The 27,708-nt window shown below is 35.3% G+C and overlaps 1 protein-coding gene and 1 non-coding gene across 6 annotated transcripts in view; one reads left to right on the top strand and one right to left on the bottom strand.

The window, feature by feature from the left end:
• Positions 1–27,708, bottom strand: part of Brinp3 (BMP/retinoic acid inducible neural specific 3) — a 493,646-nt gene that overhangs the window by 335,836 nt on the left and 130,102 nt on the right. Inside the window, exon 1 of one of the 5 annotated variants that reach the window (XM_060364422.1) lies at positions 21,467–21,488. The exons of the other annotated variants lie outside the window; for them this stretch is intronic. The gene's annotated coding sequence lies outside the window, so the exon portion shown is untranslated. Of the gene's footprint in view, positions 1–21,466; positions 21,489–27,708 lie in introns of those variants that run through there. 5 annotated transcript variants of the gene reach the window in all.
• LOC132646646 (U6 spliceosomal RNA) lies at positions 27,176–27,278 on the top strand. The gene has a single exon (XR_009584895.1). It is a non-coding gene; the product is annotated as a U6 spliceosomal RNA (small nuclear RNA).

The raw sequence follows: 27,708 nt of genomic DNA, 5'->3' as shown, positions 1-27,708 counted from the left end.
AAACAATTGTCATTGTGAGGTGGTTTATAGACTAGCCATAGACAGTTTTCTTGCAGTGCTCAGTAAGTCCACACAGAGCATTTTGGATAAAACTGCTAGTGTCTATAAAATCTGTGTTCTTTTCTTGTGGAATATCATGAATATTATTATAATGGATTTAGATGACCAGATTTACACATGATAAACACTTTTCCACTCACACTATAAGTACAACTGCAGTTGCCAAGACAATTTATTTCAAAGATAAAATAAATTGCTTGCTTAGGAAAATTATATATATATATCCTCCTCCCTCCCTTGGTGTTGGCAATCAAGCTCAAGGACTCATTCATGTTAGACAGGCACTGTGTCCTTGTGTTTGCTAAATATTTAGTCTTTGGAGTAGGATGGTTTTTGTGGCCAACTAAAAATCAGAGCCACAATCGCATAGTTGTTAAAATATGTTTCCTACTTTGAAGGAATTGTGGAACCCAGTGCTTAGTGATCTTTTTTACTATGAAACTTCTATTTTGTTGACCAATGTTATTCTCTATTTTCCATGATCCATGTTATTTCTAGTTTTTCTTTTAATTAAGTTGAGAGGCACCTCTCCATTCCTTTTAGTACCTGTCCACATCTAGATCTTATTGTTTTATTCAGTCAAATTTTCTTGTTAATATACTATATTTTTAATCAATTTTTATTTTATGTATTAATTACAGTTTATTCACTTTATATCCCAGCTGGAACCCCCACCCTCACTCCACCCCAATCCGATCCTTCCTCTTTCATGTCCTTCCAATCCCCTCTCCAGGTCCACTGATAGGGTAGGTCCTCCTCCTCCCTTTCCATCTGACCCTAACTTATCCGGTCTCATCAGGACTGGCTGCATTGTCCTTCTTTGTGGCCTGGCAAGGCTGCTCCCCACTCAGGGGGAGTGTGGTCAAAGAGCCAGCCACTGATCTCATAGAGACAGTCCCTGTTCCTCTTACTAGGGAACTCACTTGGATACTGAGCTCCATGGCTATATCTGAGCAGGGGTTCTAAGTTATATTCATAAATGGTCCTTGGTTGGAGTATTAGTCTCAGAAAATATCTCTGTACCCAGATATTTTGGTTCTGTTGCTCTCATTATATATTTCATACAGCTTTTGCTTTCTGTACACTTAACATACATTTGATATCGATAATTTGAAGGTATGTAAATTTGTCCTGATTAGGTCTGAGCACCAGAAACAATGCAATTATTTAATATTTACTCCAGAATGATCACATTTGAGGCTAGCGTAGGAAACAAATAGACACATCTCATCTAAATATATTATTTAATTTACATGCCTCAATTAGCATTTTGATCTTTATAATATTCTTAGAACATCAACATTAGACTTTTCTCCGATGTGTGAATTTTAATTAGGCTGTATGTGGTTTTCTGTTTGCAAGTTTTTTTTTCAATAATATTTTAATTAGAAAATGAAGATGTAAAACATTTTATAAATTTTTCATTTTGCCCAAAGTAACTCATAGGTATGAGAAATGTTTGTAGTCGTACGATGTCCATGTATCTTGGCACTGCTCACGTCTATGATTAGCACTGGACCACAACTGCATACAGAAATTTAAAATCATATGGGAGCATCACATGACAAACCTGTAGTACCATATTCTGTTCAGCTGCAGGCCAGAACAAAAGATGATCATTGGGTTGCAATGAATGCCAAAACCTGTGTCATCGAGTAGTTATTTGTTCTGGAAGCTCATGTGGCTATGTCACAGACATCCGTGAACAGCATTAAGGAGATTCAGTTCATCATACCTCAGAGACGAGGAAACTGTGGCACTTAGAAACCAAACTTCTTGCCCAGGTTGCTCTAGTTTGTCTTCTATACAGGCAGTTTGCCTGTAGATGCTCTCTCTTAATTTTTATTATAAAATATAGCCGATGAACTTAAGCAAAAACAAAGTACTACTGCCCACAGAAAGATAGATGTCAAAGCCGAAGTTAAAGTGTTATTATGTGCAGAAGTTATAAATAGTGAATAAAATTATAAATAAAGTAGTGAATAAAGTTGTAAATATTGAATAAAACAGAGTCACAGAAATATCCACTGGAGGTCTACAATTTTTCATAAATTCTGACAGCTCAGTGATATAAAGCTTAAGGTACCTGTGGCTCAGCTAAACTCCAACACCCGTAGCATTTCTGGACCAAGACCAATCAGTGCTAACATGATACCTGCATGTAACTTATGATAGAATTATTAAAGGTTATACCGAATATATTCCAAATTTACCAACTTAAGTGTTCTCAATATTTTCATAACAAGGAATCATAAGGGTGGTTATAAAAAGATAGTTTTGTGAAGGTTTGGTTACATTGACAAGCTAAAAGATGTCTAGAGTTTTTTGCCATTCAATTTTTTCTGACAACAATACCTAATTTGTGGATCATCTTTAGAAAAAGAATTACATGTGACTTTTGCAAGATATTAAACTGAAAAATGTATGGAAGTGTGTTCATTTATAACTGTCACAAACCCAGCCATTCCCTGATAAAACACAAGATTTTTGTCACTCATCTGCCCCTCCTCAGATTTCTCACCCCTTTTCATAGCAAGCCTTGCTTCTTACTTCATAGTAGAAAGTGAAGCTGTTTTGTGGAAGGCTCATGAAGTTCTTCATCCAATTGTCTAGTGTGCAGCAACAGATTCTATGCTTCTCTTTTTTCTCCTGCCTCTGGGGAAATGTTTTTGTACCTTTCCTTTGTAAACTGTACATGAGAATTTGAGTCCATGTCCAAACTTCATAACTTCCTTTCCCTCAAATTTTCAATTTTGACCTCACTTAGTCATTCTTAACAAACTCAGATTGAATGAAACTGTGTTATAATATTGTCTGTTTTTTAAACAACACATTTTAAATACATATGTACTTTCACCTGCGTTGGTTCCTCTGCACAAAATCTCTGTTGAATATTTCTGTACTTTTAATTCCTATTTATCCTGTTAGATTTTTACCATTGTTCTGTCTTCTTCAAGTAGTTGTTGGTTTAAGTGAATATACTCCTCATTCCTGCAATCTTTGTGCTAAAATTTATTTTATTAATATTATCAGTTATTTTCCTATCAATTTTAATTAAAATAAACAAACAAACCAAGAGTTGCACTTTTGAGATAGAAGGCAAATTTCATAAAAAAACATAATAAACTTTAAAATGAACTAGTATATATACATACATACACTGAATGCATATTTTCAGGAATGAAAAAATGAATGGAAGTATTAACCATATTAAGAAAACAAAGTTTTTTCTTTCTTTTTACTAGGATCACTTGGAAAGAGGGAAGATATTTTCAGAGTGACTTCATTACGTTTCACCTCAAAGCTTGATAAAACTATGATGCTGTTCAGATTTGTAACTAATATGGAAACAGAATTTTATTACTTCCTAAAAATCTCCTCATCCTAGTTTCTAATCAAATTCCATTTATGCATTAATTTTAAGTTTTTGCGATATCATCATTTTATCACATAATGAGAACACGAATTATCATAGTTTGATTATTTCTATAGAAAACATTGCCCTGATATCAATATTTTGATTGTTTCATTTTCCCTACTCATGCTTAGAAAAATTATATAAGGGAAACAATGTATCTCATGACTATTTCTTCAAGTACATATAAAATGTGAACTTACATTTTAGCAAATGCCTATGGAATTTACTATTGCAACCTGTTTATCAGGGTCATACACCATCATTAGTGGGCAAAAGTACTGTGCACATTTCTGACAGTTAACAGTATAGTAAAAAAAGAAATGTTCATAACTGTAGTGGCCCCACGTATGTTGTTGTTGTTGTTAATAAAAGTAATTGCTACTGTGGCTTGGCATCGATACATTTACAGAACTTTTTTATTAATTTTTTCTTTTAATCCAGTTGATTCTTGAATTAGGTTGCCAACACAGGCTTCTGTTCCACTCATCTTCCCTAAAAAAAAATGAATGGCTTATTTTTTTTTTTAATTTTAGATTTGCTCATTTGTTTAAACAGGCAATTTTAATGCATTGTCCTAGGAATTAGTTAAATCTTATAAACAGAAGTAACCCTAAAGGTGTAAGTGGGCATGAAATGATGAGAGAAACAAGCTTGATTTGCCTTTAAACATCACTGCTTTGACTTGCTCATCTTAATCTTTCATGGTGGATAGTCAGGAACACAGTTCTAGAACAGTCCTTATCAAAGAACGGCTTTAAGATAACATTTTCAGCCAAATCTTTCAATTATGCTCTTTCTCTACTCCATCTGGCTCTATATTCTATCCCTGAAATTCAATTCAAAGTGATACAAACCTCCTCCTTCTCCTCCTCCTCTTCTTCTTCCTTTTCCTGATATGCTCCTTTCTTCTAATATATCTGGTACCATTTCCTAGCTTCTTTTCTCTGGTTTAATGCTACGTGTGTATCTCTGTGATAAGCTCATATCCAAATATAATTTCATTTTTAATATATTTATTTCCTTTTAGAGAAATACATTTTAGTATATGGATTTCATTTCTTTGCTTCTGTACACTTGGCACCTATTACAGGTGCTGACATTCAATATATGTACTGAAAATGAACCAACAATTTAAAAAGAAGGTAATAGAATTCCATATTATTGTTCATTTATCTTGATCATTGTACTATTCATATGTGTGTATAGGCATATTATGTAAATGCTACAAAATTTATAAAAATGTTAAATAATATTTTTATATGTTTAAACTTTTATTAGAGTCAGAATGAGAATAGTAGATTTGGGGAAAACAACCCTATCATCCAGAGGAAAAATTTGAAGAATAAAGTTGGCTTTAAACATGAAGAAGAAAAAAAATCAATACTAATCTCTGACATAAACACAATATCCAATTACAAACATCAAGAGTATATAAAGGTTATAGGAATTCTGTTGGTCATTATATCAGTATGAATGAAACATTGTTGAGTTTTTATTTAAGGAAACAAATAGACCTATAATCATGCTCTAGCATTCTAAGTACTGGGTATATTGACCCATGTCATCACAGTCTGCTCAAAAGCTCATAAAATCAAAGGTATTTTATACATACAGCATGATATTGAAGAATGTCTCACTTCAACATACTATCACATTTGATTCTGAAAATGTGGCTTTCTCCTTTTATAATAAGTTTGGCATGGGACAAAGTGCGAGGCACATGAACCATGAGACCAGGGTAACCTTCCTAAAGCTAGAATGAGGTTGAGACATGTCTAAATCCTGAAAATCTCTATCTTGAGACTGGCAGGAGTAAGAACCGTTCCCTCTGTGTTCTTTGCCTTCATCCCCTGGTACAACCCCTGTATTCTCAAGGTAGTCACATAGTCCAGAGACTAGGCAATGGCACCTGGAATTCCTCTCCATGCAAACGAATCTTTCCAGTAACTCAGCCCAAGCCAGTGATGTACATTCACCTAAAACCCCACTCCCCCAATGTTTATATAGCACTCCCACCCCCCAATAAATAAAGCTGTATCACTGAAAGAACTGTGTCACTAAAAGGGCTGAATCACTGAATGAGCTGTATTGGAGACAGGGCTTCCCTCCCCTGACTAATTGGAATTCTGCTGATCCACCCCAACAGCTAAGCTTCATTCCTTTGAGTCTAAGACACATGTGTCTGGACACCCCAAGAGAAGAAATAAGCCCAGGCCCCTGAATGACAAGAAAGGAAACTGTTCAACTCATCCAGGTATTTGGGGGCATCTAAGATGAACAACAATCATTTGTCTATAAGTGTAGTGCAGAAAAAAATTGCTTATACCAAAATCATTTTTTTAATTTCCTTGCCTTGTAACAAAGTAACATTCTTCATCCTATGTGACTACTGATAGTTCCCAATGAACTGTCAATCAAGATATAAAATAACTGACCAAGAAGACAAACCCAGTTGATCAGAACTAAAAAGAAATAGTGTTAAATTATTATTATCCTCTAGGTCATAATTATGGTGAAGACAGATCAATGTGTGTTGGCTTAAACAGTGGTGGTTCAGAGGATCTGAGATGATTAGAACCATAATCTGCCTGAGGAGCCATTTTGTCCATTTCAAGAATGGAAACATGAATTCTGGGTTGTAGAGGTTAAATCTCTTATTCCCTGTACAGTAGGAAGTCTTACACAATTTGTGATAATGTTGTATACTTTTAGATTTGAAATTGTTATTGTCCAAAATACCATAAAAATTATCCAAAAATACTTGAAGAAGTATGTTTCAAGAGGTAATGAATCATTTACATCATTTACTTAACTGACTCCCTTAAGTAGTTGATGATGCAGCTTAAAACTACTTAATAGTACCAAAAATATTAAATTATTTACCTAAAACAAATTTGACTGTACAATGTAGTATGAGTAAGGTTGCATCAATTTAAAGTTTGTGCTACATTAATAGTTTATTTGAAATGTAAATTAGACAGTGGAGTCTGGATAATCTACCAATTAGTGTAGATGTGTTTATTGGAAGACTGCCACAAAGCATGTATCTCTTTAATATGCATCATTTAAATTATGACAATTTGATGAAAGCAAACAGAAAATAGTCACTTTACTTTCCAAAATAAATAGATAAATTAAATTTTTGAAATTTTAAAATAATAACTATTATTTTAATGGCTATCATAACTGGAAAGATAAGAGACAGATCATTATCCATTTGAATGGTCTAGAAACATAGTAATGTTGAGGTATTCAAGTACAGTTGAGGTATTCAGGGTTCAAATGGAAGAAGGAAAGTGTCCACTTAAAACTCTTACATTTATAAAAGGTAATATTCTAACTATTATAATCACAGCACTGAAAGGAAAGTTGAGATAACTTAAGCTCTTACATAATACTTTAGCTGAATAAATGATAAGTGACAACATTTAGCACATAAAATGGTCTGCAGAGCAGAGGCGTAATGAAAATTATGTGAAATGACTCTTTAGATTTTTTTTTCACTTTTTAGTGAGCTGTGTTAAGTCTGATTATTTACCAGTTCTGAGTGGTTGGCTGTTATAACTCATGTCACTGAGATTACACAAGAAAACAAGACCAACAGGACAGGGATGATGAATCATAAGACAGCAGCATCATTACAGCTCATGAAAAGCCTTCAGTAACAAAAATCCCTTTACACTTGTTCCTTGAATGTGTGAGTGTTAAGTGATAAACACCTAACTTTTAAGAAGTACCTATATTTACACAACCTGAATTCCTACACTAAATAAATTTTTTGGAAGGAATCCAAGATACTTTTGGAAATGCATTTTTCTGATATGTACAAAGGTACACAAAAGAGTAAACAAACAAATACAAATGATTATTTATTTTTTCAAGAAGTTTGTGAACATGGTTGGCTACCATAAAAAGCTAAAATGTTACGCTCAGGATGCGAGGCTAAGCACTGCACTCAGGGTCAGCCGCTTTGGACCCAGAGAAGAGCATGTCTGATTGCATGCGGGTTGATGCCCCAGGTTCCACCTCTGAGAAAAAGGTATCAGACGGGTCTGATGCTCTTTGGGTGGATGACACCTAAATGAACATCAGTACAAAGTCCCAATTTATTTCTAATATCAGAGATCAGACCTCTACTCTTGCCTGATGCGTCTAAAACAAAAAGGGGGAACTGTAGAGAGCTGTGTAATGCCGCGCCTTAAAGATGGAGCTGGTTTCTGCCTTCCACCTTCCCGATGGTGAGTGCTCTCTGTCACAAACAACTCCATATTTGGCTAAGGATGGGGATCTGGCTTGCTTCCATGTATGTGGACCTATCTGCATTGCCCACGTGGCACGTTGGGGTTGGCTACCCAGAGGCTATTTAAGCTGTGGGCTGGCTTTCCCCAGGGTCAGATGATTGTTCAAGGTTCCTGAATAAACTGCATTGAAAAAAAAAAAAAAAAAAAAAAAAGAAGTTTGAGTGCAGTTGCAATAAATCTCTGCTTAAATCAAAGTATAAAAACGTGGGAAAGACACATATTTAGGGACAATGAGATGGATCAGCAGGTACAGACACTTGCTTGCAAGTCTGACAACCTGAATTAGTTTGCCAGGACCATATGTTGGATAGAAAAACAATTCCTACAAATTATGCTTTGATCTTAATATGTATGTCTCTGCATACTAACCAATTAATTGTCAAATTTGTTAAAACACAACAAACTATTACATAGTTAAAAAAAAACTTCTTAGAGCTAGACTTGTTTTTGTTTTCTGTTTGGTAAAACTTATTACATTGTTTGGCTGAGTTACAAGACAGGTAGATCCTTATATAACATCTATAGTTACTCCAATCTATGTGATGATCCAAGCTGTATGAAAATAAGAAAAGAAATAGTTTTTGTTAAAGAAGGAAAGTACAATAAAATGTAAACCAATATGGCAGTTTCCATAATTGTGATCTGCTTCAGTGTGCATAAAAATGGTTAAAAATGCTGTCACTACCACTAATGCATCTATATACTAGATGCATTGAATTAAGATAGTCTCCCAAATATCATGAACAATAAAAAGTCACCACTAAAAGAAAAATTATATGCCTGGAAAGACAGTTGAGTAGTTAATGTGTTTGTCATTGGCATAGATTCACCATCAGGAGCTAACATTCATGTTTATCTCTGTGTGTGGTGTCTTCTGTTACTCCAGGCTTGGAAGACAGAATTATTATCATTGAAGTATGCTAACTAATGAGGACTGTATCAATGAAGTATAATTTGCTTTAGAAACAATATCTTAAAAATGAATGAAGTGGAAAAGCAAAAGAGGTTTCCTGACATCATCATCAGCTGTCCAATAATGTCCATACATATAACTGCAAAAATACTATAAAATAAATAGTAATAATATATTTTAGTGAAATAAATGATTAAACATTTTAAAATGTCATTTGTAACATTTTAAGTAATGTATGCCAAGGCTAAGAAATAAGACATGATAAGTATTTTGTAACTATAAGAGAATTAGTTTGAAGACATTTTGACAAATTTAATGAAATAAATTGTTTCTAAAAATTTAGAGCTTTAAAAGAGGTAAGTAGGCAATCATAACAAAAAAATTAATAGAAGTAATATCATGAGGCTAGTGATATAGCTCAGAGCTCAGCTGGTAAAAGTGCTTGCAGTCTGAGCCTAATTCCCAGAACTCATATGAAAAAGGATGATGGCGTCTTTGTGTCTTCCTGGTGGTGTCTTATATTAACATTAGACACAAAGACAGGAGAACATTCTGCAATCTCTTGAACCTATTAACCTGGAATGGCAAAAGCAACAAGAGAGATCCTACTTCAACAAGATAAAAGAGGAGAACAAGGGTGGTGTCACATGACCATCCACACTATACAAACGTCAAACACTAAAAATAAATTTCTAAAAATTATAAAATTGTGGTTGATACAGCAAGTTTTTAGGAGAAAATATTTTCAAAAATTTGTAACAATTTATATGTATATATATAATATAATTATAGAAAATATAATTATTTTAAAAATTACACCTCATATCTTCTCATAAATCCCTCTCATCCCAGAAAGACTTTATTTCTTTTTACACAGATGTAGCCCATGGAAGCTCAGCCTCCAAGTGGGTTTCCTAGTAAGGGGAACAGAGAACTGTCTGTGATATAAACTCACTTGCTGTCTCTTTGATCACCTCTCCCTGAGGGAGAGAGCAGCCTTAACAGGCCATAGAGGAAGACAATGCAGACAGTCCTGAAAAGACCTGATAGGATAGGGCCAGATGGAAGAAGAGGAGGACATCCTCTATCAGGGGACTTAGAGAGGGGCATGGGAGGAGTAGAGGGAAAGAGGATGGGTCTGGGAGGGAGGGGCTACAGTTGGGATACAAAGTGAATAATTATAATTAATAAAAAAATAAATTAAAAGGTCTAAGTTTTGATGTTTTGTCTTATCATTTATTTTGTTTAATCATTGTCATCTCTTTGGTCATGAGTTTGCAAATATATATTAGAGTTTGTTGGGCTCAACATGGAAACAGTAATGAGGAAAATGATTCCCTCTTTCTTAGAGTCTACAAGTATTAAAAAATTCAGCTGGCAGCCTTAAGATCCCTTGAGTTTTTAGCCCTTCAACAATTGGCTGTTGACATGATTTCTCTTTTATATGCACTGAACATGAAACCTTAGGTATGGTTAATTAAAGACTGTGATGACTATGCTCTTTCTAGATATAACACTTTACACAGCTTTCCAGATCTTTCCTCTTTTTTGTTCCTTTTCTCATGTTTCCTAAGGCTTAAAGGGAGTGACATCAATATCTTGTTTTGCTGAGTACTCAACTACCACTTATTCTCAGCAACTTATGCTTTGGTATTCACAACCACTCCAGGCAAAATGTGGCTTTAATTAATTCTGAAAGTAACTTTAGTCTATATCACAGTAATATTCAGAAGTCATTTTTTTAATATTTCATGTTAGTCAAATAATATAAATATGTCACCTGCTACTACTTATGAACATATTATATGAACAAATGAAAAAAAAATAGATATATATAATTATTGAGAGTTCCAGGAATGGGTTCTCTCATTGAGGACTCAGCCCCAGTTTTAGAATAGTTTCCATCCTAAGAATCAGGCCAGTATTGTAAAAGTGGGCATACCTTGCCTGGCCAGCTGGAATTGACATTCACAGGGTTCACAGCTGGGTAACACTATTGAAGCCTTTTTTTTCCATGACAGCCTGCACAGCATTTTCTAGAAATATGAATGGTTGCCTGCAGGGAAGAATTTTCTAGCTCAGTCACACTTGAAACTCTAACCTTCTCTGGGAGCTACTGCAAATAAAATTTAAGGAATAAAGATTATAACAATGTGTGCAACATTCACAATCATTTTTAAAATTATGTAGTAAATAGTAAATAAAATTCCACTGAACTCAATAGTAACAATCTACACAGTTCTCTCTCCCTTCATCTATATTCCTTCTTTTTACATTTTACCTACCTAAATGACATTACCTAGAAAAATACACACAAGGAGCATAATGAATATTTGATGAAATAACTTTAGGATTCCATGAATATCAGCAAAACACAAGAATTATGTACAGTGTTGAATAATACTAATAACATAAAGCATCAAAGGTGGAAAGTAAGATATAAGAAACTCCATGGTTGATTTATATTCCTTCCTGTATTCTACTACTGTTTTTTGAAATATGAATTTTTGCTTAAAAATATTACTCACTAATTTTCTATCCATAAGCACGTGAAAAGTGACAAAATGAAAGGTAAATTGTACAATATATTTACACTCTTTTTCAAACAGGAAAAATGGAAAAAATATTCATATTTTAACTTGATTAAATATTTTTTCTCTTTTAATTTTTTTGGTTTTTTTTTTTAATTTTTTATGTATTACATTGTATTCACTTTTTATCCCAGCTGTAGCCTCCTCCATCCACCAACCCCTCCCTCCCTTTTCTCCTCCTACGCCCCTTATCCTGTCCACTGATAGGAGAGGTCCTCCTGCCCTTCCATTGGACCTTAGCCTATCAGGTCTCCTCAGGGCTGTCTTTATTATCTTCCACTGTGACCTAGTAAGGCTGCCCGCCTCAGGGGGAGGTGGTCAAAGAGCCAGGCACTGAGTTTATGAGAGAGACAGCCCCTGTTTCCCTTACTAGGGAAGACTGGGCTGCCATGGCTGCACATCTGTGCAGGGTTTCTAGCTTATCTCTGTGAATGGTCTTTGGTTGGAGTATGAGTCTCAGAAAAGACCATTGGGCTCAGGTTTTTTGCCTCTGTTGGTTTCCATGTGAAGCTCCTGTCCTCTCTCTCTAGGTCTTTCTATCTCCCTCTTCTTTCATAAGATTCCCTGCACTCTGTCCAATGTTTGGTTATGAGTCAGTCCCAGCATCTGCTTTAATACTCTGCTGGGTAAAGTCTTTCAGAGGCCCTCTGTGGTAGACTCCTTTCACATTCCCTGTTTTCTCCCTCTTCCCATGTCCTAAGGCTTACTATATTTACTGTGATATAAATCCACAGCAAAAAGATATAAAATCTATTTAATTTGTGTGCTACAGAGTGTCAGCTAAACTTTATTTTGTAGGTGATATTCTTTTTGTACTTCTAACATTTAAGAGTCCAATATACAACATTGTAATAATATATGGATAATGGAGACATGACAAATAAAGAGGAATTAGTTCAAATGAGCCAAATAGTTCAGTTTTCCATTGCTTGCCTATCTGAACGCTTCTGTAGCCTTCTCTTAAAATTTACCCACAGACATGAACATAACATATAATCATATATAGATTTTTCTTTTTGATTATGCATATTTTATTTTTAAAACATGAAATAGTTCTGCTTATACTTCTGCATGAAATAAATTGTGTCAAAATAAACTGAAGAAAAATCTAGGTTGGGCTTCATTTCTTCAAGTCTGTATTGATCTTTTAGATTTGCTTACCATGTTTATCCTACCGTAAACACTTCTTTTTAAAAGCATAAAGTTAACAAACTCTAAGAAAGAGTATTGGATGTTTAGAAAAGAAGTTATCATAGCAAGAGCAAGGTACATTCAAAGTCCCCAATAAACGCCTTTATCTCCACAAAAAAGTGATTTGACAGGTAAATAGATACATTTTGTGGTCATTGTGTGCTAACTTGGAAATCAACGGAAGGAAAATAGAAACCTTTCAAGATTCAGAGATCTGGGGCAGCAGTTTAATAAAAGAAATAAAATATCAAGATACCTGCTACACTGGACTACAGAAATGGGATGAGTGTCTCCCTAAAGCAGGCATAAACGTGAATGAGAGCCTCAAGAACTCTTTTATCAGTGAAGTTATTGACAATTCTAGCTAATGGAAAGTTTCCCAACCATCACTGTCTTGTTGACTTAATAGATAAACAACATAAAACTTCAAGGTGGCATTGCAGGAAAAAGGGAATTTGTATTATCTTCCAAAGAATTCACAAGGTCTTGAAACCATAAGCTTACTAGAAAAGAGACCTATTTTAAAATTGTAAAAGTGCTCTTGGGGCTGAAACTTTTTCTCATTTGAATTTGTGAGACTTCACAGACCTTCCACTGTGCTCACTAATCAGAGAACTGTATCAGTCTCACTGATATTATAACAGTGAGTGGTATTTTTAGTGGAGTTGGACACCAACCCATCCACAAAATCTTAGACCGACAATTTTTCCTGCCAACAAGATGTGCAGGGTAAAGATGAAGCAGAAATGGGGAAATGGTCAAACAATGACTGGCCCAGCTTGAGACCTATAGCATGAGAAAGAGCCCATCCCTGACCTATTCATGAAATTCTTCTACATTTCAAAATAGGAGCCTAGCATACTGTCGTATAAGGTACATCACCCTGCAACTGATGGAAACAGATGCAGAGACCCACAATGAAATATTAGGCAGACCTTGAGGAATTCTCTGGAAGAGGAGGACAAAAATGGAATGAGCTAGATCAGTCAAGGACACCACAAGAAAACATAAAGAAACAACTAGCCTGAGTCCAAAGGGCCAACAGAGACTAAACCACCAAACAGAGAGCATACTTGGGATGGACCTAGTTCCTCCACACATATGCAACCTGGTACAACTTGATCTTCATGTAGGACTCCTAACAGCAGGATCAGGAGCTGTATTTGACTCTGTTGCCCGCCTTGGTATCCCTTTCCCCTAAATGGGCTGTCTTGCCTAGCCACAATAACAGAAAATGTGTTTAGACTACTACAACCTGATACACCACTGTGGGTTGAAATCCATGGAAGGCGTCCTTTTTCTGAGCCAGTTCTGAGAAGACAGAGAGGATGGGAGGATGGTGGGGAGGTGAGGGGAAAGGGAGGGACTGGGGGAAGAGGAGGGAGGGAAAACTGTGATCACCATGTAAAATAAATAAAATATTTAATAAAAAAATGACTAGAAGAAAATGGTAGGTATAAAATGGATAAAAATGAAGTATATTCTCTTTAATAACTAAGACATCAGGAAGCCTATTCTTCAATTAGCACAGATGCAGATTTGTTTAGAATTATAACTGTTAAAGAACTGAGGTTGCCAACTACGTGGTTTGCACCACTTCAACTAGCACTGAAAAAAGCTCCTGTTTATAATTAACAGATAAATTGTGGTATTTTTACACAATGGAATACTACTCGGCAATCAAAAAGGAGGAAATCATGAAATTTGCAGGCAAATGATGGGATCTAGAAAAGATCATTCTGAGTGAAATATCCCAGAAGGAGAAAGACAAACTTGGTATATACTCACTTACATAGACCTATAAGATATGATAAACATAATGAAATCTATACACCTAAAAAAGATAATCAATTGAGCGGACATGGGGTAAGATGATCAATCCTTGTTTAGAAAGACAGATGGGATGTGCATTGAATGTATGACAGGAGTCTACTGAGCGCATCTGAAAGACTCTAACTAGCAGTGTTTTCAAAGCAAAGACTCATGACCAAACCTTTGGCAGAGTACAGGGAATCATAAGAAAAAAGGGGAGTTAGTCTGATGGGGAAAGGATAGGAGCTCCACAAGAACCAAACTTATCTGGGCACAGGGTCTTTTCTGAGACTGACATTCAACCAAGGACCATGTATGGATATAACCTAGAACCTCCACTCAGATATAGCCTGTGGTAGCTCAGTAACCAATTGGTTTCCCAAAGTGAGGGGAACAAGGACTATTTCTAAGAGGAACTCAATGACTGGCTCTTTGGCATCCCCACCCCCAAGGAAGGAGCAGTCCTGTTAGGCCACAGAGGAGGGCTTTGCAGCCAGTCCTGAAGATACCTGATAAAACATGATCAGATGAATGGGGAGGAGGTCCCCCCCCCATCAGTGGACTTGGAAAGGGGCATGGTGGAGCTGAGGGAGGAAGGGAGGAACTGGGAGGGAATGAGGGAGCGGGACAGGGCTGGGATACAGAGTTAATAAAATGTAACTGATAAAAAAAATAGAATTCAAAAAAAAGAGTCATTAAAAAAATATTACTTCCCCTTACGTGTGACCAAGGCAGTGATCTTGAGTACATACTTTGGCTGTTGCACCTACTCTTGTTATAACCTCAGGCACACAGCTTAAGAAGTATATATATTTAAAAAAAAGACCTTTGCTGTGATCTAGACACACTTTATTCTGCTTAATCCTCTAGGAATTTTAACTTAACAAACTTTGGTCTGTCTCCTGCTACTGTACACACTTTCTCATGCCCTAGAGGTAACTGCAACTGAGAATCTGAAGAAAGTTGTTTCTTCTGGATCTGTAGAGTCAAAGAAGTTAGCAATAGAATTTATCCAGCTCTATATGGATTACTTATGTGTGAAAATATAGATAGAAAAATAAAGCTAGGAATATTAATAACCACATGCTTCCCTGCACATATATTGGACTAACACTTGTCCTATGTCCAATGACTAAGAAAACATATCCATAATTTCAGCAGAGATTAAATGTCATAATTCCTACTGCCAACCTCACTGGTCCCAGGCCTAGATTGTCCCTTGATCATTTCTGATGAGTTTGGATAGTGGATGAATTCTGGCCTCTGTATCCACATGACATAAAAATGGAAAGCAATGTATGATTGAAGAGGTGTGATAAACACTTCACAATCAAATATAGATACTTTACACAGAACGTGAAAAGCAATAGACTCATTAGCACTTGAAGCTGAAGGGAAGCTAGTCATTTAAGAGGCTCTTCCATTTTCAATGTATGAGTCACTGCAGAGATTTGTCCATATCCTCACTTGACTGTGCCATATTTCACTGAAATTCCAAAGGATAAACACTTTGGTTTGAACACAGAGAGTTTATTTTTCCTTCAACTCTTCTGTGGTATAAAAGTGCCCATTAAATATAGAAAAAAACTACAAAAATTATATTATTATTTTTAGAAAAGAATAAAATCAACCGTGTATTACCAAATCACAGACACATAAAGCAGTGAAATAATCTTAGTAAAAAGGCCACCCAATAAAGGTAATAGAACTACTTGATCAACAAGTACAGAATGCATTGTAAAAACACAAGAAAAAATATTGTGGCACTTCTAAATACTATAACCTCTTAGTGGATGATTATAAGGAATGTGAAGTGGATAAAATATCTGATAAATAATTCAACCATCATTTTCAACACAATGAATAAATTACATGACAAAATAGGTAAACTTACTTTTAGGAAGATTATGTAGGATATAAATGAGAAATTCATCAAAGAGGAAATATTTTGAACTGAATCCAAACTAAACAAACTTCTTATAAACAAAGAACTCAAGTAAAGAGCTCAATAAATAATTTTTTTGCCGGAAATCTTCAGCAGTATACTAAATAAAGAAAAAATAGAGAGAAATAGTCTTCTCATGAGAAGACCACATAGTTGGTTATACAATAACAAATAGTCAGTCCTGAAAAGATGGATTTGAGTAACATTAGTCAGACTGAGCAGGTTTTATTTATGAATATTCATGTATATGCATATACAATTTATATATATGCATGAAACACAACTTAAAAATAGACCTGGTATTTGAAACAAAACAAAGAAAGGTATAACTAATGTTGGATGAGAAAATAAAGAAATGATGTCATATTTTAATGACAAAATAAAATAAAGTAAAAGAGATGACCTGGTTTGCTTTTTTGTTGTTATGATAAAGACCCTGACCAAAGTTTATCACTTTAGGCATAATGGTTTATTCTACTTACAGAGTATAGTCTATTGTTGAGGGAAGACAGAGAAGAAGATTAAGACTGAAGTGTTAGGAAAGAACTGAAGCAGAGACCACAGATAAAGACTCTCATGAGATTGGTTCCATGGTTCACCTCCCTTTATTATGAAGCCCAATATCTCTTTTGAGAGTCTTACTTCCAACATTGTTTAAGTTGTCAAAAAATATTACCAATCACAAGGAGTTTTAGTATATCAAATTCAAAAAGGTAAAATATTAAGAGAAAATAATAAGTAATATATGAGACCATTGTTGGAACAATAAAATATCCAAAGGAATGACGTATCCAGAGAGGAAGAATAAGGCAAGAAACCTGCTGAACAAAATTTAACATATAATGACCTAATCTTGGATAAAATGTAAATATCTAGGTAGAAGTTTTAACGTGCTAAACATGAGTTGTCACAAAATACCTTGTTCACAAACTGTTACAATCAAATAACTAAGAGTATAGAACAAAGAAATTATTTATAATATTCAGAGAAAATTGAACTACAAGTAAAATGTAAAGGCATCCCCAATATGGAAACATCAGATGTCCTACTTTGTGGGAGAAAATTAATGTTGTATTTCAAGTCCTGAGTGAAGAAAAAAACAAAAACAAAAACCAAAAACAACAGCAAGAAAACAACTCCCCGCAAGCTATCTTTCACAGTAAGAACAAAGTTGAATAAGCACTGATGGGATCCATAATTTTCAGGTCAGTCTTATTAAAACAATGAAACAGGGACATACTTTTATGTGAAACAAAATAACTGTATCACAGTGTCTTGTGACAAAATAAGTTCTAATACAAGAGCAGACACACTAGGACATATAGAAAGAATTTAGTATTATCAATACAGTAATCCATCTAACCATATGATGGCATATAATTTATAATTTTATAATTTCAAAGTTTCTCTGATTTTTCAGTATAGGATCCATTCCACTGTAACAAAAAAAAAAAAAAAAAACAACAAAAAAACAAAAAAAAAAACCTACACTATTTGAATTGGTAACATAATATGTTATATGCAGAGTTACTTCAGATTTTCACTTGTCATTTTGTTAATTTTCACTGTTTGGAATAAACAGCCCATTTCTTTGAAAAGTTAAATCCAATAAAATCTATTGCACATTTATCTGGGGTGAAGAGATGCTAATTGACATCTCTCACAGACTACATCACACAATATCACAACATCACAATATCACAACAGCTTTCTAAATTAAGCTGTACATCAGCAAACAAAGATGAATACAAAATGATATATCTCTAATGCTCTGTGTTGTTCTGATAAACTTGGCTGAGGAAAGGGTTTATTTAGCCCACTTATTACAGTCCATCACTGAAGGAAGCAAAGGCATGAGTTCAGGTCAAAAACAGGAATGCAGGAAGTGAAGCATAGGTGATGGAGTTTCACTGCATATTGGTGTGAATTCCATAGACTGCTGGACTTAGTTTATTATAGAGCCACAAAGTGGGATACCTCTGCCTCTGTTACCAATCAAGACAGTGTCCCACAGACATGGACACAGACTAATATGATGGAAGAAATTCCTGTATTAAGTTACCTTCCTCTCAGGTGTCTCTACTCTGTGAGTCACTTAAAAAATGGAACATCGTGTAATTATGTAGTTATAAAGAAATGCCACGTTTTGTCAGAAAACTGGGAATAGTGCTACCTCAAAATCCAGGTATACCACTCCTAGGCGTACGACAAGGACATTTGCTCAACCATGTTTGCAGCACCTCTATTAGTAATAGTGAGAATCTGGAAACAACCTAAGTGTCCCACAATGGAGGAATGGATACAGAAATTGTGGTATATTTATACAATGAAATACTACTCACTTATTAAAAACAAGAAAATCATGAAATTTACAGGTAAATGGTAGGAACTAGAAAATATCATCTTGAGTGAAGTAAACCAGAAGCAGAAAGACACACATGGTACATACTCACTCTTAAGTGGATATTAGCCATATAATATAAGATAAACATACTAAGATCTACAGTCCTAAAGAAGCTAAACCACAAGGAATACCCTAGGGAAGATTCTGAATCCTCATTCAGAAAGATACATGCGATAGACAATCGAAGCAGGAGAAGACAGGAAACAGGACAGGAGCCCACCACAGATGGCTTCTGAGAGACTCTACTGATTGAAGTATCAAAGCAGAGGCTGAGACTTTAGGCAGAGAACAGGTAATCTTATGAAAGAAAGGGGGAATAGAAAGACCTAGATGGTCACCCTGAGGGGGGGAACATCCTTACCAGGCCACAGAGGAAGACAATGCAGCCAGTCCTGATAAGCTAGGGTCAGAGGAAAGGGGAGGAGGACCTCCCTGATCACTGGACTTGGAGAGGGACATAAGGGAGGAGATGTTAGAGTTAGGGCGAGATTGGGAGGGAGTGAGGGAGGGGGATACAAAGTGAATAAACTATAATTAATGTTTTAAAAAAAAGAAATAAAAAGAAAGACCTAGATGGGACAGGAGCTCCAAAAGGAGACCAACAGAGTCAAAAAACTGAGCCCTGGGGGCCCTGTAGAGACTGATACCCCAACCAAGGACAATGCATAGAGAAGACTTAAAACTCTGGTTTAGATGTAGCCCATAGACTCAGTCTCCAAATGGGTTCTTTAATAAGGGGAGCAGGGGCTTTCTCTGGCATGAACTTACTGACAGGTTCTCTAATCACCTCTTCCTGGGGGTGAAGCTTTGCCAGGCCACAGAGGAAGACAATGCAACCAGTCTTGATGAGACCTGATAGGCTATGGTCAAATAGGAGAAGAGAAAGACCTCACCTATCAGTGGACTAGGTGAGGGGCACAGGGGAAGAAGAGGGAGGGAGAGTAAAATGGGGAGGAGATGAGGAAGGGGTCACAGCCAGGATACAAATTAAATAAATTGTAATAAATAATAAAAATAAAATAATTTTAAAAAGAAATGTTACTTGTTTCAGCCACCCTACCTACAGCCAGGATATAAAATGAATGAATTGGAATAAATCAAAATAAATAAATAAATAAATAAATAAATAAATAAATAAATAAATAAATACTTAAGAATTTGCAATTTGCCAGTTGCAACAAATTGAATAGAATTAAATATCATCATATTACAAGAAATAAACTAGTGATACAAAGAAACTCATTTCATATTTCTTCCCATGTGTGGAAACTAAATAAAAGCCAATCAAAATCTAGAGTATTGATGTAACTTCTTTGACATTTCTAGAAGACACAATGTCACAGCAATCTTCCTGTTGCTCTGGCTCTTACAACCTTTCCCCAACTTCTGCTATCAATCCTCAGCTTTAGGTGCACTTAGAAATTGAATTCTGTCCCAGGTGCTTGGAAGACTGTCAGCAGTAAAAGAAGAATATATACAGTCTCTGAATATGGGACTATCACAATGAATAAATACCGCACATTTGTGCAATCAATATGTGTTAAAACAAATGTAAATCATGTCTAATACCTAGTGATTAGCAATAAGGTATCTTCTGAATGGATTATGAAAACTTTCATTAATATCTAAATTTAATATCTCACTCTAGTTGAGAAATGTCAGAACAGTAGACCTATATGAATGGCTCTAAAAGTAACATGATGCTTAGTTTAATAATAATAAATAATAAATTGTTATTATATTAATTTATATGTATAGATTTTTCCAAGCATGGTATACCTGATCACCACATACATGCCTGGTACTCACAGAAGATAATTCCCTTGGAAATATAAACACCACCATGTGGGTGCTGATAATAAATAAAACTCAGATCCTGTGTAAAAGCAGCCACTTCTCTTAACAGTACAGTCATCTCTGGTTCTAATTTAATTTTCAAATACTTATTACTGAAGGACTCAGTTTATTGGAGATTGAGAAAAGGTAATTTTTCTGTTCTCCTCGGCTAGGATATTTTGGTTGTGTTACTGAGCAGGTAAAATTTAAGCCCACAGAAGTAAAAGAGGTCTGTCTCTTTGCAGCATCTAATGATGAAGAACTAAAACAAGATAATCATGTCAATGCTGCTCCTGTTTGCAATTTTATATGTGTATTTTTATATGTACATTATATATTGTACACTATTTATCATATGTTACATAATTGAAAGACAATGTTTTGTAAAAAAAAAAACAGGTGAATGACGAATGTAGGTCATGTTAACTTCAAACATGCTGAAAATTTTTGTATATTTAAATCATTTTATCATTAATATCTTATATTATGCTATCGAATAGTTGTAGTAGCATTATTTCAGTCTAATGGGCTGCTCATTGCTTACTTATACTACCCCATCTATATTATTCAAGAATACTGTAAAACTAAAGCACAATCTATCAGGTTATAATGCAAGTTAAAGCCAGTTTAGACTTAGAAATGGTTTGAAAGGTTTGTAATGAGGAACTGTTTGTCGCATCATATAATATCATGCTTTCACAAGCCTAAAACATAGTGAGCAATATATTCTTGCCTTTAAATGGAACAGTTATTATATATTTTCAAGCTATAACGGGGTAAGTTTATTCTAAAAAACTCTGTTTTATCCACATATGTATGTATATGTATATATATATGTATATATATATATATATATATATATATTGCTTTAAGAAGCAAAGTACCCTGATTCTTAATGGAAATAAGAAAAAAATTTCTTTATCTTTCAGGTAAGAATTTTGGCAGTATGCTTTCAATCTTGAAGGAATGTTCCACAATGATACAATTTGCTTTACCCTTTTTCTGGCAGCTTAATGGAATTGAAGCTCAGCATTTATACCTATAAGGAAAAGAGAAATAACAGCAATGGTACAAAGTTGGAAGAATGCCCTAAATAAATGAAAAAAAAAACACATTCTTATAAACAAAATAAACATACAGAAACAAATAAGATCTTGGTGCCACTTTCTGGATGTCTAGTAACTTTGTCATTCTGTATTACTATCCTTGTTAATGCTAGTGAGGTCAGGAAGTCTTCTCTAAAGCGTATTTTCTGAAAATTCCATTTATAAGAACCCTGGTGATTATACTTATACCATTATAATAATCTAGAATAATCTAGCATTATCTATAATAGTGCCATTTGTCAAATTGTGACCCAAGTTTATAAATTCCCAACGTTAACATTTATGTCCTAGTTTGCTTTGTATTGTTGCACAAACACCATGGTTATAAACAGACATGGGAACAAAAAGTTTATTTCGTATTACAGTCCTTCACCGAGGAAAGCCAAGTAAGGAACTCAAGCAAGGAAGTCAGATTCAAGAACTGAAACAGAGACAATGGAAGAACACTGTTTCAAACTTTGCTCTTTCTATGTGCTCAGTTCATTTTCTTGTAAATCCTAGTCCCATCTTTCTAGAGATTCCACTACAAACAGTAGGCTGAGCCCTCCCCCATCAAACCTTTAATTAAAAAAAAAATAGAAAGTTCAAGGACAATCTGGTGTTCAAGGCCGAATTGATGTAAGAAATTCATCAGCAGTGGTTCCTTCTACCCAGATGACACGTTTATATAAAATTCACAAAAGTTAACCAACACAATTTATCAAATAAGTTAACATATCCCCACTTTAAATGCTTATTTTGTAAACCAGTATTTTTGCCTATACATAAATAATCACACTCTTCTTATAAGAAAAGTCAATGAGTCTAAGTCAAACTTTGGGCAGAGTGCAGGGAACTTTATGGAAGAAGGGGAGATAGAAACACCTGGAGGCGACAGGAGCTCCAAAAGGAGAAAAACAGAGGAGGAAAAAAAAAAAACAGGGCCCCAGGAGACCTGCAGAGACCAATACTGCAACCAAGAACCATGCATGGAGGGGACCTAGACCCCGTGTTCAGATGAAGCCAATAGGCTGCACAGTTTTCCGAACGAGTTCCTTAGAAAGAGACAGGGACTGTTTCTGACATGAACTCAGTGGCAGGCTCTTTGAACATCTCTCCCTGAGGAGTGCAGCCTTGGCAGGTTACAGAGGAAGACAATGCAGCCAGTCCTGATGAGACGTGATAGACTAGTGTCAGATGGCATAAAGGAAAAAAGAGGAGCGTATGTGGAACTGGGAGGAGAAGGGGTGGGGGGCCTTGACAAGGATACCTAGTGAATAAATTGTAATAAATACTAAAGAAATAAATAAATAAATTTAAAAACATTAAAAGGATAGTTGACAATCTGTAAGTATTTAAATAATTCCCCCAAGCAAATACAACAATCACATTCCAAAAGTGTTTAATTTGGAATCACTGGGTACATTCAAAGTGATTAAAGAGAGGAATGAATGCCCAGTAAGCATCATCCTCTCTTCTATACCCAGAAATAAGTGCCTAGCCCAATCATCAATGAAGTTTATCCACCATATGCAAAGACCAACTGCCAAATACATGGCAGTTTGGGAACACTGCAGAAGAGGGGGAGGAATGATGATAGGGTCAAAGACACCAGAAGAATAAAGCCCACAGAATCAATTAAGCAGGGCTCATAGGGGCTCACAGAGACTCAAGCTACAATCAAGGAACCTGAATGGGTCTGAGCTAAGTCTTATGCATATATGTTATGGTTGTATAGCTTGGTGTTCTTGTAGGATTCCTAACACTGGAAGTGTGGGTGTTCCTGACCTCTCTGTTTGCTCTTGTGAAACTTTTTCTCCCATTAGGTTGCTTTGTCCAGGCTTGATATAAGGATGTGTGCCTAGTATTGTTGTAATGTGTTATGCTGAGTTGAGCTGATATCCCTGGGAGGCATGCTTTTTACTAATACTGTTATTATTATTATTATTATTATTATTATTATTATTATTATTATTTTACACTGTATTCACTTTGTATCTCTAATGTAGCCTCCTCCTTCATTTCCTTCCAGTACCACCTTCTTTCCCTCTTCCATCTCAATGCTCCTCACCTAGTCTAATAAGGAGGTCCTCTACCCTTACTATCTGACCCTAGCCTATCAGGACACACCAGGACTGTCTAAATCCCCTTTCTCTGCGGCCTAGTAGGCCACCCCACCAGGAGCGGCTGATCAAAGAGCAGGCTACCAAGTTCATGCCAGAGACAGTCCCTGCTCTCTTACTAGGGTACCCACTAGGAGACTAAGCTGCCCATAGGCTACATCTGAGAAGGAGGTCTAAGTCCTCTCCACACAGGGTCCTTGGTTGATTCATCAATCTCTGCAGGGCCCTCTGGGACTGAAAGTTTTGGGTGGGTTCTCCGTGTGGAACTCCTGCACACTCTCTGTATTTTTTGTTTTTGTTTTTGTTTTGTTTTGTTTTGTTTTTTGTTTTTGTTTTTATCTCCCTCTTCTTTCATAATATTACCTGCACTCTGCCCAAACTTGGCTATGAGTCTCAGCCTATGCTTTAATACCATGCTGGGTAGAATCTTTCAGAAACCCCCTGTGGAAGGATGCTGTCTTACTCCCTGTCTTTTTTTACTTCCAATGTCCATCCTATTTGTCCTTTTGAATGAGGATTAAGCATCTTCTCTAGGGTCTTCCTTTCTGTTTAGCTTCTTTAGAACTATAGATTTTAGTATTTTTATCCTATATTATATGGCTGGTATCCACTTATAAGTGAGTATATACCATATGTGTCTTTTTGCTTCTGGGTTACCTCACTCAGGATGATCTCTTCTAGTTCCATCCATTTACCTGAAAATTTCATGACTTTCTTGTTTTTAATTGCCAAGGAGTATCACATTGTGTAAACTTACCACAATTTCTGTACCCATTCCTCTCTTGAAAGGCATTTAGGTTGTTTCCAGATACTGGCTATTAGGAATAAAGCTACTATGCAAGTCTCTAAAGAAAGAAACTGAAGAAGATATCAGAAGATGGAAAGATCTCCCATGATAATGGATTAATGGGAAAACATAGTGAAAATGATCATCCTATTTAATGCAATTTCCATCAGAAGACCAACACAATTCTTTACAGACATTGAAAGAACAATTCATACTTTCATATGGAAGAACAAAAAAAAAATAGCTAAAACAATTCTGTACAATAAAAGGTCTTTTGGAGGTATTGTCAGACCTGATCTCAAGCTGCACTATAGAGCAACAAAAGTAAAAACAGCCTTATGCTAACAAAGAAACAGACTGGTGGACCAATGGAATGGAATAGAATCCAGAAATAAACACATCTAGGGATCCTTGATTTTTGACAAAGAAGCCAAAACCTTACGATGTATAAAAGATAACATCTTCAACAAATGGTGCTGTTCTAACTGTATTTCTACATGTAGAAAAATGCAAATAGATCCATATTTATCACCCCACACAAAAGTAAAGTCCAAGTGAATCGAAGACCTCAACATAAAACCAGGCATACTAAAATCTGTTAGAAGAAAAAGTGGGGAAAACTCATTGCCACAACTTCTTCAACAGGCCACCAACAGCAAAAGCTCTCAGATCATCAATCAATAAATGGGACCTCATGAAACTGAAAATCTTTTGTAAAGCAAAGGACACTATCAACTGAACAAAAGGATAGCCTACAGATTGGGTAAAGAGCTTCATCCAACCCTATGTCTGACAGAGGGCTAATATACAGACTATATAAAGAACTCAAGAATTTAAACACCAACAAACCAAGTTATTCAATTTTAAAAAATAAAAAGAAGCACAGCAAGTTTGTAATACTGAATACAAATGGAGTACAGAAAATATAGTGAAGAAGGATAAAAGACATTTAATTGGTATTTTAAAACACCACATTGATTTGAGGAGAAGGCACCATGATAAACCTTTCTCCAATTGTCATTGGCTTAGACAATTTCTCTCTGTGTTATGAAAATTTTCTTCCCATGACATTCACAATGTTTCATTCTCTTGATTTTCTTTATGCAAGTATTAGTTTAAATAATTTTAGATTGTTTGTTGTGTTCTGACCCACTTTGAAATGTTAGTTTTATATTTTCTATTTATCTTTCCTTCAAAACAACCTTGTTCATCTTCATAGCTTAATTTGATTCGATGATAAATTAGCTGTTATTAACAACACTGATCAGCCTGTGACCTGATTGTCACAATGTAGAATATAATTACTGCTACAGAATCTTGATGAATTGTTGATCCCCTATTTTCTCATTAAATTACAATGTCAAAATAAGAAAAAAAAAAGGAGTACAGAGCTAACTAGAGAATTCTTAACAGAGGGATACTGAATGGCAGAGAAACATTTACAGGAATGCTCAGCATTCTTAGTTATCAAGGAAATGCAAATAAAAACAACTCTGAGATTCTATCTTATACCTATCAAAATAGCTAAGATCAAAAGCTCAAGTCACAACACATTCTGGATAGGGTGAGGAGAAAGGGGAACACTCCTTCACTGCTGGTGGGAATGTCATCTTATACAACCACTTTGAAAATCAATCTTGTGCTTTCTCAGACAATTAGGAACAGTACTGCCTCAAGATCCAACCATACCACTCCTGTGCATATATCCAAAAGGTGCTCAACCACACAACAAAGACATTTGCTCAACTATGTTTATGTCATGTGCTTTTCTTAAGGTAAGCAGGAGTGGATCTAGGGGAGTGGAGGTGAGAAACTTGGAGGAATGGAGGGATTAGAAATTGCCTCCAAGGTTTATTGTGTAAGAGAAAAATATTTTTAAATATAAATAAACTATTAGATTAATAAATTAAGGATTGTACTCCATCCATATCTCTGTATTTACAAGTGAAATCTCACCTTTAAGGACTAGGACTGATTATTCATGTAAGAAGAAGAAAAAAAAACCTCCCTAGCCCTTCTCAGAATCTCATGATTATTTTAAGAATGGAAATGGATAAGTGCAAATATATATATATATATATATATATATATATATATATATATATATATATATAAAACTTCTAAGGCTTTTCCCAAATGACAAATATTTCTGTTTGCCTGTAGCCTAGAATTAATGCAGAAATGTCTATATGATAAAAGGCTTTGAACTAAAGTTGTAAGGCTTATGAATTTTATTCAGTGAAATTTAAAGGACTGGTGTATGCATTCAGACATAACTCTACTGTGGATTTTTAGCTAATTATTGGGAGAATTTTCTCAGTCAAGAATGATATAAAGTAATAACAAATGTGGTGGTATATTAATCACTAGTGTATTGAAATAAAGATATGAAAACTGAGGAAGAACCACCAGTGCTAAATTTGCACTCATGAACATCTATAAACTCACTTATTATTTATATTATTTATATGTATGTATACACATGTATAACAAGATTATGACAATAATTAAATAATAGGTCATGGTTTTGTAAATGAGTAGGGGAAGGAAAGAAGTTTGAGGGGTTAGAGGAAAGTACAGAAATAATGTCAATGCATCACTCATGTATGTAATGTAAACATATTACACATGTACTCCGTTTCTTTTTTGGTAAAAATTAAAAATATTAATGGGAGCAGATATTTGTGATTAGAAAATATCAAGGTGTGCGCGCTTCAGCAGCACAGATACTAAAATTGGAACCATACAGAGAAGATTAGCATGGCCCCTGCCCAAGGATGACACGGAAATTCATGAAGCATTCATATTTTTAAGGAGAGAAAAAAAAATCTGGGCACAGCGGTCCTTTCTGAGACTTATACTCCAACCAAGGACCATTCGTGGAGATAACCTAGAACCCGTGCACAGATGTAGCACGTGGCAGCTCTGTCTCTAAGTAGGTAATGGAAACAGGGACTGTCTCTGACATGAACTTAGTGGCCTGTTCTTTGATCACCTCCCCTAAGAGGAGTGCAGCTTTACCAGGTCACAGAAGACAATATAGCCAGTCCTGATGAGACCTGATAAGCTGGGGTCAGAGGGAAGGGAAGGAGAACCTCCCCTATCAGTGGACTTGGATAGGGCCATGAGAGGAGAGGAGGGAGAGAGATTAGAATTGGGAGGGGACTAAGGAAGAGGCTACAGCTTGGATACAAAGTGAACAAACTGTAAAAGAACAATAAATAAATTTTAAAAAAGAAAAT

The sequence above is a fragment of the Meriones unguiculatus genome, chromosome 11, assembly GCF_030254825.1.
Source record: "Meriones unguiculatus strain TT.TT164.6M chromosome 11, Bangor_MerUng_6.1, whole genome shotgun sequence".
Lineage (NCBI taxonomy): Eukaryota > Metazoa > Chordata > Mammalia > Rodentia > Muridae > Meriones > Meriones unguiculatus.
This window is presented reverse-complemented; position numbering and strand designations above follow the sequence as displayed.